This window comes from Rattus norvegicus, chromosome 14 (genome assembly GCF_021556685.1).
Source record: "Rattus norvegicus strain SHRSP/BbbUtx chromosome 14, alternate assembly SHRSP_T2T, whole genome shotgun sequence".
NCBI classification, from domain to species: Eukaryota; Metazoa; Chordata; class Mammalia; order Rodentia; family Muridae; genus Rattus; species Rattus norvegicus.
Window position 1 is genome coordinate 2,248,688 of NC_141547.1, and position 12,023 is coordinate 2,260,710.

General features: G+C 47.2%; 1 protein-coding gene and 1 long non-coding RNA gene across 2 annotated transcripts in view; one reads left to right on the top strand and one right to left on the bottom strand.

The window, feature by feature from the left end:
• Ephx4 (epoxide hydrolase 4) overlaps positions 1-871 on the bottom strand; it is a 29,688-nt gene extending 28,817 nt beyond the window's left edge. Inside the window, 1 exon segment of the mRNA NM_001105994.1 lies at positions 684-871. The gene's annotated coding sequence lies outside the window, so the exon portion shown is untranslated.
• LOC108352690 (uncharacterized) lies at positions 809-7,705 on the top strand. Its single transcript, XR_015637225.1, has 3 exons — positions 809-1,214; positions 6,709-7,321; positions 7,357-7,705. It is a non-coding gene; the product is annotated as an uncharacterized LOC108352690 (long non-coding RNA).
• Positions 7,706-12,023: the final 4,318 nt, after the last annotated feature.

Consider the following 12,023-nt stretch of genomic DNA (forward strand, 5'->3'; position numbering starts at 1 on the left):
TCAGGAAATAGAAGTCTGTGGGCTGTGACAGAAGTTGGGACGAGCACGGACAATGAAAATCTGTTGGCACGGTTGGCACTTTTATTTAAGCGCAGCAAATGAAGCTTTGTTAAGAAGTGGTCACCTACTTTGTATTCCATTCTGTTTTATTCCTGACTTCTTGCACCTGCTTCCTTCCTCACACACACACAAACCATTTCTTATCGTTTAGTGCTGCCTAGGTCATCTGAGATTAGAAATGACTTTCCAAAGAACTGTCCACTCGCTCCATCTCAAAATCTGGACAGCAGGGCATTGCCAGAAGCGTCATTCTGCAGCTGATCTGAGCCCTAAAAGGCAAAAAAGGTGACAGGAGACAGCTTCTCCTTGCAGTAGGAAAGGGAGCAGAATTATTCTGAGTTGCTTCAGCAGGAGGAGGATCCGGTTAGAGAAATTCCACATTCTGAAATACGCCCCCCCACCCCCACCAACACGAAGGTTAAGGAGGGAACGAAAGCCAGAATACTGACCCGCGCGCGGAACAGCCCCCCGGCCCAGTCCCTCCTGCCTCCCCTGGGGTCCTCCGGGTGCCCGCAGCTATCAGGGGACGAATAATCAGCCCGGAGCCCTAGGCACCGCGGCTCCCGCGGCTCCCACCCGCGTCCCTCTCCCTCCCCCGTCTCCAGGCCCGCGACGGCCTTCACCTTGATGCGCACGTAGCAGTGGGTCCCCAAGGAGGGGTCGTTCAGGCAAGCGGGAGGGTTGGCCCGAGCCGCCCGGCGGAAGGTCTGCGCCGGCGCCCTACCGATGCTCCACAAAAGTTTGAGCAGGTGGACGGAGGCGCACAGCCCGCAGTAGCCGTACACCAGGGACCAGTAGAGCAGGGCGCGCAGCGCGGGCAGCAGGCGGGGCGGGCGCGGCGGGGCCATGGGCGCCTGCGGGAGCCGAGCTGCGGCGTCCCTCCCGCGCCCGCCCGCTCGCCCCGCACACGCCGCGCGCCCGGGCCTCGGGGACCGCGCAGGGCGAGGCCGGGCTGTCCTCTTCCCGTGCCGCGTCGCTACAGCCGAGCGACATGAAGGCGACGCCGAACGCCATCCCCGAGTCCCGCCGAAGAGCCTGGCTCTGAACAGGTCCCAGCGCTCGGGGTCCCAGAAGCCGCAGACCTTTTCCCGGATCTGAGAGCCGCGGAGGGAGGGAGGGACTTTTGTACTGAACTGTGGTGAATATTTCTTCAGGTGGGCACCCCTGACATTCTCTCACAGGTTTTAACTGCTCCTGAACTGGGTTCAAAGTTACCAAACAGCCCAGCCAGAAGAAGCAAAAGGGCACTTTAGACCATGGCACAAGCAATCAATTGCACCCACCCTTATCAAGGACTCCTCCCTCACCCCTCTCTTTTTTTTAATGTTCCTCTTTCCCTCCCTCCTCCTGCCTCCATTGGCATAGACTGCACAATAGTTTTATCACCCCTCCCCCCGTTAAGAAACATTCATTCTTTCTTAGTCTTCGCTTCCCTTCTTCCCCTTCGTGTTCCCCTCTTTCTCTTCCCTCCCTTCCCCTCCCTTTCTCTCTCTTCTCTCTCTCTCTCTCTCTCTCTCTCTCTCTCTCTCTCTCTCTCTCTCTCTCTCCTTCTGGAGTGTGTGTGTGTGTGTGTGTGTGTGTGTGTGTGTGTGTGAGTGTGTGTGTGTGTGTGTCCTTCTGGAGATGCAGTTACAGGCGTCTGTAAGCGTGTGTGCCCCTCATCCCCGGAACTGAACTCCGGTCCTCAAAAAAAGCAGCCGGTACCCTTAACTGGTGAGCCATCCCTGCCTGTTCCTTCCATCGGAATAGCTTAGGGCTGTTAGTGTATGTATGGAAAATGCTTCTCTGTGAACATTTTTCTATCTCACCTAGAAATGAGATGGTGGGATGAAGTGGGTAAGTGTACCTTTGGCTTCCCATGACAGAATGGTTTCCAGAATGGCTGCTCAGTGTTAGAAGTGTTGCTTAGGGCCTGCAAACCAGAATTCTTAAGGCTCTGGATTCAATTCCTACTCTAAAAAAAAAAAAAAAAAAAAAAGGCGGCCATACAATTTTGGAATCCCTAACACTCAGAGAGTTATTGCTGGGTCGCATTCTTGAAGGCACTGTGCACTGAACTCTTCCTGATTCCAACTTGTTTCAGAGGTACAGAGTGAACACTTGATTCTCATGAGGAGGCACTGTCTTCTGGAAGGAGGGGGACTGGGGGAGTGGATGTTTTAGAATCATGTTTAACGACACATTCGCCTGAATATGACACAAAACGCTACCTTGTATGCTAACTTAAATAATGAATGAAAAAGAGTAAAGTGTAATGTGCATTTATTTCCCAATGGCGAACAGTACCAGGCGTGGTCTGTGTGATGGCACGTCACTCAGATATACTCTCCTTTGACAAAGAATCTATACAAATCTTCTGCATGGTGTTGATCCCTCCCACCATGGAAGCAGGGGTGGCAGGCCTGCATGCATTAGCACGGGGCTATACCCACAAATGCTTTTATTTTTGTTTTTAAAGTTAGACGTTCCCACAGCTGAGTTTGAGAGTTCCTCTTAGTTTGGTACAAACCTTTCTTATACATAACGCAATGTCGTTCTCCTTAGTTTGTATTTGTCTTTTTGGGGAAAGGAGCTTTAATCTCGGTGAGGTCAAATTTGTTAATTTTCCCATCCTGTTTTTTAATGACAGGTCTAAAAATTCTTGGCCCAGCTGATGAGACTAACGATCTTTAAGTTTTCTTTGTGTTTGTGATGGTTTTCATATAAGATGTGCGGTTCCATTTGACATACGCGTATTTGGGACTCTTCGGTGACAGTTTGAGAAACCCAGCCTAGCTCTGATGAGTATTGGATTACATCGGGCCGTCCCATTGGTCTATAGTACTGGAGTTGTGTCTTGTCTTCCCCCCTCTCCCTCTCCTTTTATGATCCATGCTTGTATCACTTTTTACGTTCTTGTACATATCTCCTAGTCTATAGTGGTTTCCTTGGGGCATATGCTTAGCAGGAACAGCTGCGAACCTAACTGAGTTTAACATACAACTATTTGATTTTATGAAAGAGGATATTTTACGATGTGCATTTAGTCTGGCCTGGGGGGTGTGTAACTTCTCACTAATCCTTCCCAACATGTGCTGATAGAAATATTTTAGCTAACTTAACGAATTAAGATCACCACCGCACAGGGCTTCAGTTTCATTTCCTTCAGTGCCAAAGAAGCTAGACATCTTCTGATGTTCATTATCCACACGAATCTCCTGCAGCCTACACCTGGCCCAGAACTAGCAGTACCTGTGAATTGTTCTCAACTCTCCAGGCTTCCAGTCAGGTGTAGCCAAGAGATTGGGTTGTGGTTAGTGGGTCGTGAGTGCAAGAGGCTCTTTTCAAGTCTGTCGATTAAAAACCTTTCCATGAGAGATATAGAAGTTTAAGTGAAAAAGGGCCCCCACAGGCTCATGTTTGAATGCTTTGTTCTCAGTTGGTGCACCTGTTTGGGAAGGGTTAGGAGGCGTGGCCTTATTGGAGGTGTGTCACTGGGGGTAGGATTTGAGGTTTCAAAATCTCACATCATTCCTAGGTCTCTCTGCCTCATGCTTGTGGATCAAGACGTAAGCTCTCAGCTACTGCTTTAGCCCCATCTGTCCCTGAAACTGTAAGCCCCCCACCCCTGAAACTCTTTCTTCTATAACCACAGAAATTGAAAAGCAACTAAGACAAGGAGATTCCTCTCTTGGAGCTACTCCCACTCTTCTGAGTTCTTTCCCACTTTTCTTTCTTATTTTATTATTGTTGTTGTTTTGTGTTTTGTTGTTTTGTTTTTGTTGTCGGTTCGTGTTTTTTTGTCGTTGTTTTGGCTTTTTGAGATAGGGTTTCTCTGTGTAGCCCTGGCTATTTGGGAACCTGAGTTGTAGACCAGGTCAGATTGGAATTCAAGAGATCCACCTGCTTTGAACTCAGAGACCCGCCTGCTTCTGCCTCCCGAGAGCTGGGATTAAAGGGATATGCCATAATGGTTGGCCTCTCACTTACCTTCAAAGAATAAAAGTTAAAAATCTATGTTCACTCTGCTAAAACACAAAACAGAACAAAAAAATTCTGTTTGATCGTCTGATGCACTGCAGTGTACATCTTGAGAGGAGATTCCATCACAGAGAGGGGCCTGCATTCAGCTGTTTTGATGCTATTATGGCATTCACAATCCCAAGCTGACACACACTTCTGTTTCTCAGCAGAGACCTGTCACCCTTACTATATACTCAGATTTACAGCATGGGAGAAACCAGAAGTCAGCAGTGAGCTGCACACAGCCTTTCCTTCCCTCATGCAAAAACTAAAATCTCACACTAGGCCCTCATCAGTGCATCTCATCCTGTTACAAACAGGTCAGAACAGGGCAGAAAGAAACCACAGCACGCAGCACCAACTGTCAATCAGAGGTGGCGGCAGCCATGGTGAGCACACCTAACTGATAACTGGAGGTACCCTAAGGACACTGTCTGAAGGGTGAGGTACACTCAGGTAAACAATGAGAAAAAGTACCAGAGGAGCGCATGCTTTGGTGCTGGGAAAATGACACCTCTCAAAATCCTCCACGGTTCAAGCTAACTGGCTCTTTTTTCCTCCCAGAACTTTGAAGTGTGAATTCCTCTGTTCTAGTGCTGTTGCTGATAACTCATTTCTACTTGCTGAAATTAAAAGATACTCTCTCTTAAAAAGCCATTTTCCAAAATTTTGTTTATGGCATTGTGATGGCCACTGAAAAATGTCTTAGATGTGTGTTTATGGCTCATAGTTCTTGGAATGTTAAACAACATTGGAATGTTAAAATAAAAAGACTCAACCAGGCATGATCGCTCAGACCTCCAATCCCAGCACTCTGAGCTGGAGGTGGGACCACTGGGTTGACTCACGAGGGACAAGAGAGAATGCACAACACACATCTCTACCCTCCAGACACACATACACATACACACCACACACCAAACACATACACCACACACACAACCCATACTACCTCACACACATATACACTACACACACACACACCATACACATACACACATACACCATACATACACACACCCCATACTACCTCATACACATATACACTACACACACACACCATACACATACACACCACACACACACACACACACACACACACACACACACACACCTGCACGCACAAAGCACAAACAACATATAATGCACATGCAAATAGATGTCTATAAGAATTCGTTTTCTCAATGTTAAGAAAATCAAAATTGCTGTTTGTTCACAAAATGACTTTTATTATTCCTGGTTGGTTTCAGGGTTTCTCATTAAGTGTTAGGTCTTTTGATTTTGTCCTTTAGATCAGTGGCTGGCAAATTTTCTAACATTCTAACACAGTAAGAGGTGGAATAGTAAACATTTTGGTTTTTTAAAAGGTTACATAGTGTGCATGTGGCATATGTGAGGATGTCAGAGAACAAACTTGAGGGAGTCTGTTTTCTCCTTCTACAATCTTGATCCTGGGGATCAAACTCAGTCAGTCAGTCTAGGTAGCTTTTCCTACTGTGAATAGGAGTAGGTTTGAATAAGAATGCTCCCCCCCCCCCGTGGCCCCCATCCCCCACCCTACCCCAGACTCATGGGTTTGAACGCTTGACCCATACGGAGTGGCATTAGTAGGAAGAATGGCATTATTGGAGGAAGTGCGTCACTGTGGGGTGGGCTTTGAAGTCTCCTATACTCAAGCTATGCCCAGTGTGGCACACGGTCTCCTTCTGCTTCCTGTGGATCGAGATGTAGAACTCTCGGCTCTTCTGGCACCATGTCTACCTGAATGCCGCCATGTTTCCCCACCCTCTATAGTTTCCCTCTGAAACAGTAAGCCAGCCAGAATTAAATGTCCTCTGTAAGAGTTGCCATGGTCATGGTGTCTCTTCACAGCAATGAACCCTAGGTAAAAAGACACCTATTGAGCCAACTTCATCATTAAACACAAAAGCAACCATAGCGCGTAAGTAAGTGCATGAAGCTATGCTCCAATAAACTGTCTTTATCTAATCCTCCCCTGGCAGACCCCACACAGGAGGAGCTTCCTGAGCCGGGCTGCCCACCGTCTGCATGGCTGCGTTGGGTGAACCCTGGAGAGACAAAGCCCCAGGGGCTTCATCCCGGGATTGCTTCTTGCTGTTGCTCTGCCTGCTCGTGTTTGTCATTGCCGCATTCTTCATTTTTCTGACATAGTGTGACTGGGTAAAGAAAGACCCTTTCTGCCTAGTTTCATGGTTAATTCCTGGGCATCAGCCCCCTCTGTTGGGCAGACTCACTGCGATCAACGTGAAGATGAACTTTCATGAAATATCGCTGTTTAGACGAATTAATGACTTCATAGAATTCCCGATCTGATACAAACACTTTGAAGAAGTTAGAGTAATCAATGGAAAGTTTAAGGAGATGGTTTTAGTTGCTTTGCCAAATAGAGTCAGTTTTAAAAGTCTATTTTCTGGTAGTTTCCTTCCCCACATCCCAAACTGTCAATTTCCCGCCAAAAAGGTCTTATTCTTTTAAACATTTTACACATCAATGTTTTACTAATGTACTGGGGAAGGGAGGAGGAAGGGGAAAGGGTTGGGGTAAGGGATAGGGGTGGGATAGGGGGGACGTGTTATGCTTTTTCCCCACTCTTTATAGCTTTATGTTTGTTTTTTTTTTTTTAAGTTGTCATTCATTGGCAGTGGTAGAAAGTTCTGGAACTTAATCAGTGGTGACCATGCTTCAGCCTCTGGAAGACCTGGACTCCAAGCACCTGATTTTATGAAAAGCTGTCTAGGAGGTAGGCCCTGGCCTCCTCCAGTGTGGCTGTGGTGACCCTCCCTGCAGCTGTGATCCCCCCACCCTGCAGCTGTGGTCCTCCCCTGCAGCTGAGTTGTTCCCCCTGCAGCTGTGATCCCCCCACCCTGCAGCTGTGGTCCTCCCCTGCAGCTGAGTTGTTCCCCCTGCAGCTGTGATCCTCCCTGCAGCTGTGATCCCACTTGCAGCTGTGGTCCTCCCCTGCAGCTGTGATGTTCCTCCTGCAGCTGTGATCCCCCCACCCTGCAGCTGTGGTCCTCCCCTGCAGCTGAGTTGTTCCCCCTGCAGCTGTGATCCTCCCTGCAGCTGTGATCCCACTTGCAGCTGTGGTCCTCCCCTGCAGCTGTGATCCCACTTGCAGCTGTGGTCCTCCCCTGCAGCTGTGATGTTCCTCCTGCAGCTGTGATCCCCCCACCCTGCAGCTGTGGTCCTCCCCTGCAGCTGAGTTGTTCCCCCTGCAGCTGTGATCCTCCCTGCAGCTGTGATCCCACTTGCAGCTGTGGTCCTCCCCTGCAGCTGTGATCCCACTTGCAGCTGTGGTCCTCCCCTGCAGCTGTGATGTTCCTCCTGCAGCTGTGATCCCCCCACCCTGCAGCTGTGGTCCTCCCCTGCAGCTGAGTTGTTCCCCCTGCAGCTGTGGTCCTCTCCCTGAAGCTCTCCCAAGGCGACTCTGGCTATCTCAGTGCAGCAGCAGGAAGAAATGGCACAGAGTTGCTGTGGTGGTGGGCGTTGTGTCGTTCCCCTGAAGGGAGGGGAGGTGTGAAGTACAGCTGACTGGGGACGATGAACAAATCATGAAAACTCAGACTTGTGGCCACATCACAGCTCATCTGAGTGTAAAGTCAGAAATATAACGGGACTGCAATTATAGTGTTGCTGATTTCTCTTTAGTCGTGTTCAGTGTTGTGGGTGCAGAGTTCATGAATGTTTGAGTTTGTCAAATGATACAACCAATAGGGTTGAGAAGAAGGCCAGGGGATAGTTACAGTCACTACCACAAGCTTACGATGAGCAAAAATGTCTCAAAATAACCACTCAAATAAGACCTTTTAAAAATATCGTCCATCTTGACATAGAGTTTGGGGGTATTTTTACCAGGCAGGGGCTTGGGGTAAGCAGGGCACAGCGGGCATGAACCAGGGAAGTATTGTGTTTCACTTTGCCCTTTAATTGTACAGACTGAAGTTCTCAGGAAACAGTCACATATGTGTTAAAATCCTTTCATGATATGGATGGGCTCTGTCGGACATTGGGTAATACATTGCTGAAGACATTCAAAAGTTCCTACCAGGAAGGCTAAGTAAAACAATTTCTTTTTTAAAAAACTTTTATTAATAATTTTATTCATTTACATTTCAATGATATCCCCCTTCCTGGTAACCCCTTCACAATCCCCTATCCCATCTCCCTTCTCCCCCAATGAAAGAGCTAGGGAAAAGACTGAAGGAGCTGAAGGGGATTGAAACCCTATGCAAAGAATCAACTAACTGAACCCCCAGAGCTCCTAGGGATTAAACCACCACCCAAAGGGTACACATGGACAGACCCATGGCTCCAGATGCATATGTAGCAGAGGATGGCCTTGCTGGACATCACTGGGAGGGGAGGGAGGCTTGATGCCCTAAGTAGAATTTTTTATTATGGATACTTAGAATGTTGCTGATCAATAGACAAATTATCTTGGACGACCTTAATTTACTTTAAAAACCTTTGGGCTGTATTGACAAGAGCAGCCAGAAGATAATGAAGGCCTGGGACCTGTAACAGAACACCCCTCACAGTGTAAGCTACATATCCAAGCTAACACTGATGTACTGAGAAAAGCCCTGGCCCAAGACCGTGAGAGTTCATGTGACGGCTTTCATGCTGGCAGACTCTTAGTTGGGGCAACTTGAATCCATGATGACTTGTATTTGGCTCAGAGTAAGTGATCTCTTCAGCCTGTTGAGACATGGCTGTGAGTTTTTAACATTTTTGACATCTGGTGTGGAGCCCTGTGGATGGTGTACTTTTTAAAATTGCTACATCCTTCCCCCGACCCTTAGAAGAGCATACTTGGTTTTCCTCTAGGGCTACCTAGTGTCAGGTTCTTGGTCATCCAGGCAGTGTCAGCATGGGTTTCATCTCAGGGAGTGGGCCTTAAGTCAGCCAGATACCGGTTGGTCACTCCCATAACCTTTGTGCTACCATTGCCCGAGCACATCTTGTAGGCAAGGCACCACTGCAGAACAAAGGGTTTGTGACTGGGTTGATGTCTATGTTTCTCTTTTGGTAGCATGCAGAGTACCTTTCTGAATCAAACACACTAGAAGATAGGGGTGATAACGCCGGCTCAACGTCTCCATGTTCAATGAGTTGACTCTTTTGCCTGCTTTTGGGACCCTTTTCCTCCTACTGAGGTGACGCTCCTTCATTAGTGGTAGCAGTGGTAGGTGCCACCCATGCAGGCTCCTGGGTAAATGTTAGTGATTTTTTGAGACCCACATCTCCCTATGGTTTGGTCTCCAGTGTTTTGTGAGCTGACTGTTGGATGACCTCTTATTTTATTTTCAGAACATTTGGTCAGAACACTCATGTGTATACTAGCATTTGGCCTTGTCTTTTTTTCTTGGCACTCACTCCTCTAACATCTAATTATAGGTTGTTGAGGTTGGAGAGAGATGGTATGTCAGTTAGGAGCACTTGCTAAGGACTTGGGCAGTTCTCAGCACCCACATGGCAGCTTACAATTATATAACTCCAGTTCTAGGGCATCTGTCACTCTCTTCTGGTCTCCAGTGGTACAAAGACTGTACCCATGGACAAAACCCTACACATAAAATAAATCAAACTTTAATTTTGGGTTGTTTTTCTGTGCCCTCTACTGATCATGGTGATGTTCCCTTGGTTTAGAATTTTGCTGAGTTCCTGATCATAAAGACGCCAAAGATAAGAGCTGCTCACTTTCTCCAGCTCAACAAGGACAGGGTGTCAGGAAATTCTCCAGAATACGCATCGGCCTCACAAAGGCAGCGTCTAACACACCCTGTTCCTGGGTTGGAAGAGCCATATTGGCTCCTCCGGGAAGTGGCAACCCATTCATGTTCCTGAGACCACACATGTGCCTGACAAGTCTGCAGGACAAACCCCAGCCCGGCAGGTAGAACAGAGCTCGGGATGGTGAACTGTTCCTGTGGGCAGCACAGAAATCTGACTCAAGCCACAGATCTCTGCAGTCAGCACAGAAGGCTGTGAGTGTTAGGAAGGAAAGGATGCTAAGATGGGAAACAGAAGGACAGAAGGAAGTATACGGACAAGGAGAGACACTGGGCACTCGTGCCTGGTCTTCTGTGGTGACGGTGGTGATGTCACTGTCAGTCACCAGGAGCGGGGAGTCTCTGGACACCCAGGCTGGCTCTTCTTGCCGCATGTTAAACAGGAGGCCCCAGAACAGGCCCGCAGACCACAGTCAGGCCTGCCTTGGCTGTGCTTTCACTAAGAGTTTTGAAGAAATGATACTTCTATTTTTTTAAAAAAATAAATGCTTCAGAGGCTTTCAATATTTTTTAAAATGTTAGGGAACAGGAAATAAACTTTGAGAGGTCATTTCTGAACTAAAGATAAATCCTGGGAAACATTTTCTCTCCCCACACTCTCCTCACCCTGAGCTCATGCACCATGAACTTCTTCTTCCTCTTCATTACCTCCCCTGCCCTCTCCTAAATGTCTGCACCAAATGCTATGGTCTCTCTTTAAAGATGAAGCTTAGTGGAAAATTATCCTTTTAGTATTTATACCTCTAGGTGTGGAGAAACTCTCGCTGGATCTTTCTGGAAGCTGCCTTCAGCCTGTTCTCCTAGCTCAGCTCTATTCCTCTCTGCCATCCACCAACCTAAGAAGCACTCCCTACCAGGCAGCCTCAGCCACACTCTCCTATGATCCAGAGAGGGCGACAGATGCCTAGGGATGAAACACTCACTCGACCAAGACCAGACCAGACCAGAAGTCAGCATCTTCGGGCGCCTCAATCAGGCTAAGCCTCAGTGCCTGGACACCAGTGCAAAAGCCTGGATCACTATCCAGGGCGAGATGTCCCCCCTGAACCAGGAACCCACCCTACTACAGTAAGTCATAAGAAAGGCGACATAGCTGGAGCACGAGACACGGGCTTCAAAATAGCAATTATGAGTACAGTTAAGGACCCTAAAACGGATAAGAACGAATCCCTAATGAGGCCTCTGAAAACATGAATGAACATGGAAGGAAATAATGAGAGTGAAACAGAATCATAAAGAAAACCCAACTGAGGTAAAACTAGAAATGAAAACTGTAGGAAGTCAGGCAAAAACCTCAGAGAAGAAAGCCTCCCCGACAGAGCACAAGACATGGAAGAGAAAACTCGTGGATGTTGAAGACAAGGTAGAAGAAATAGATAATTCGGTTAAAGAACATGTTAAATCTAAAAACATTCATGCACAAAATATCCAGGAAATATTTGACAGTATGTAAAGATCAAATCTATGAAGAACAGAAAGGAGAATAAACCTAGGCCAAAGGTACAGAAAATATTTTCAACAAAATCATAACAGTAAAGTTTCCCAACCTAAAGAGGGAAGTGCTCATCAAGGCACAAGAAGCACACAGAACAATAAATAGCACCAGAAAAGAATTCTCCACAGCAATCGGGACAATGAACGTACAGGACAAAATAAGGATATTACAAGCCATACATAAAGGCAGTCTTTCCAGCAGAGACTCCAAAAGCCAGGATGGCCTGGATGGATGTTCTACAAATTCTAAGAGATGACAGATGCCACCCAGACTAAATTTTCCATCTACAGATCTATAGAAGTCTATACCCAGCAAAACTGTCAATCACGATAGATGGAGAAATAAAAATATTCCACAATGATACCAAATTTAAGCAGAATCTATTTGCCACTCCAGCTATACAGAGTAATAAAACCAGGATGGTATAGGTTTGAAGTCAGTGGAGTCAAGTTGACCATTCTGATAAAGTCCATACATTATGGACACCTGATTTTTGTCAAAGAAGCCAAAAATGCATACTGGACAAAAGGCCTGAATCTTTAAGAATGGTGTTTGTCAAACTGCATGGCTGCATGGAGAAGATTCCAAACAGATCCATGTTTGTCGTCCTGCACAAACCTCAACTCCAAATGCATCAGGACCTCAACATGAGC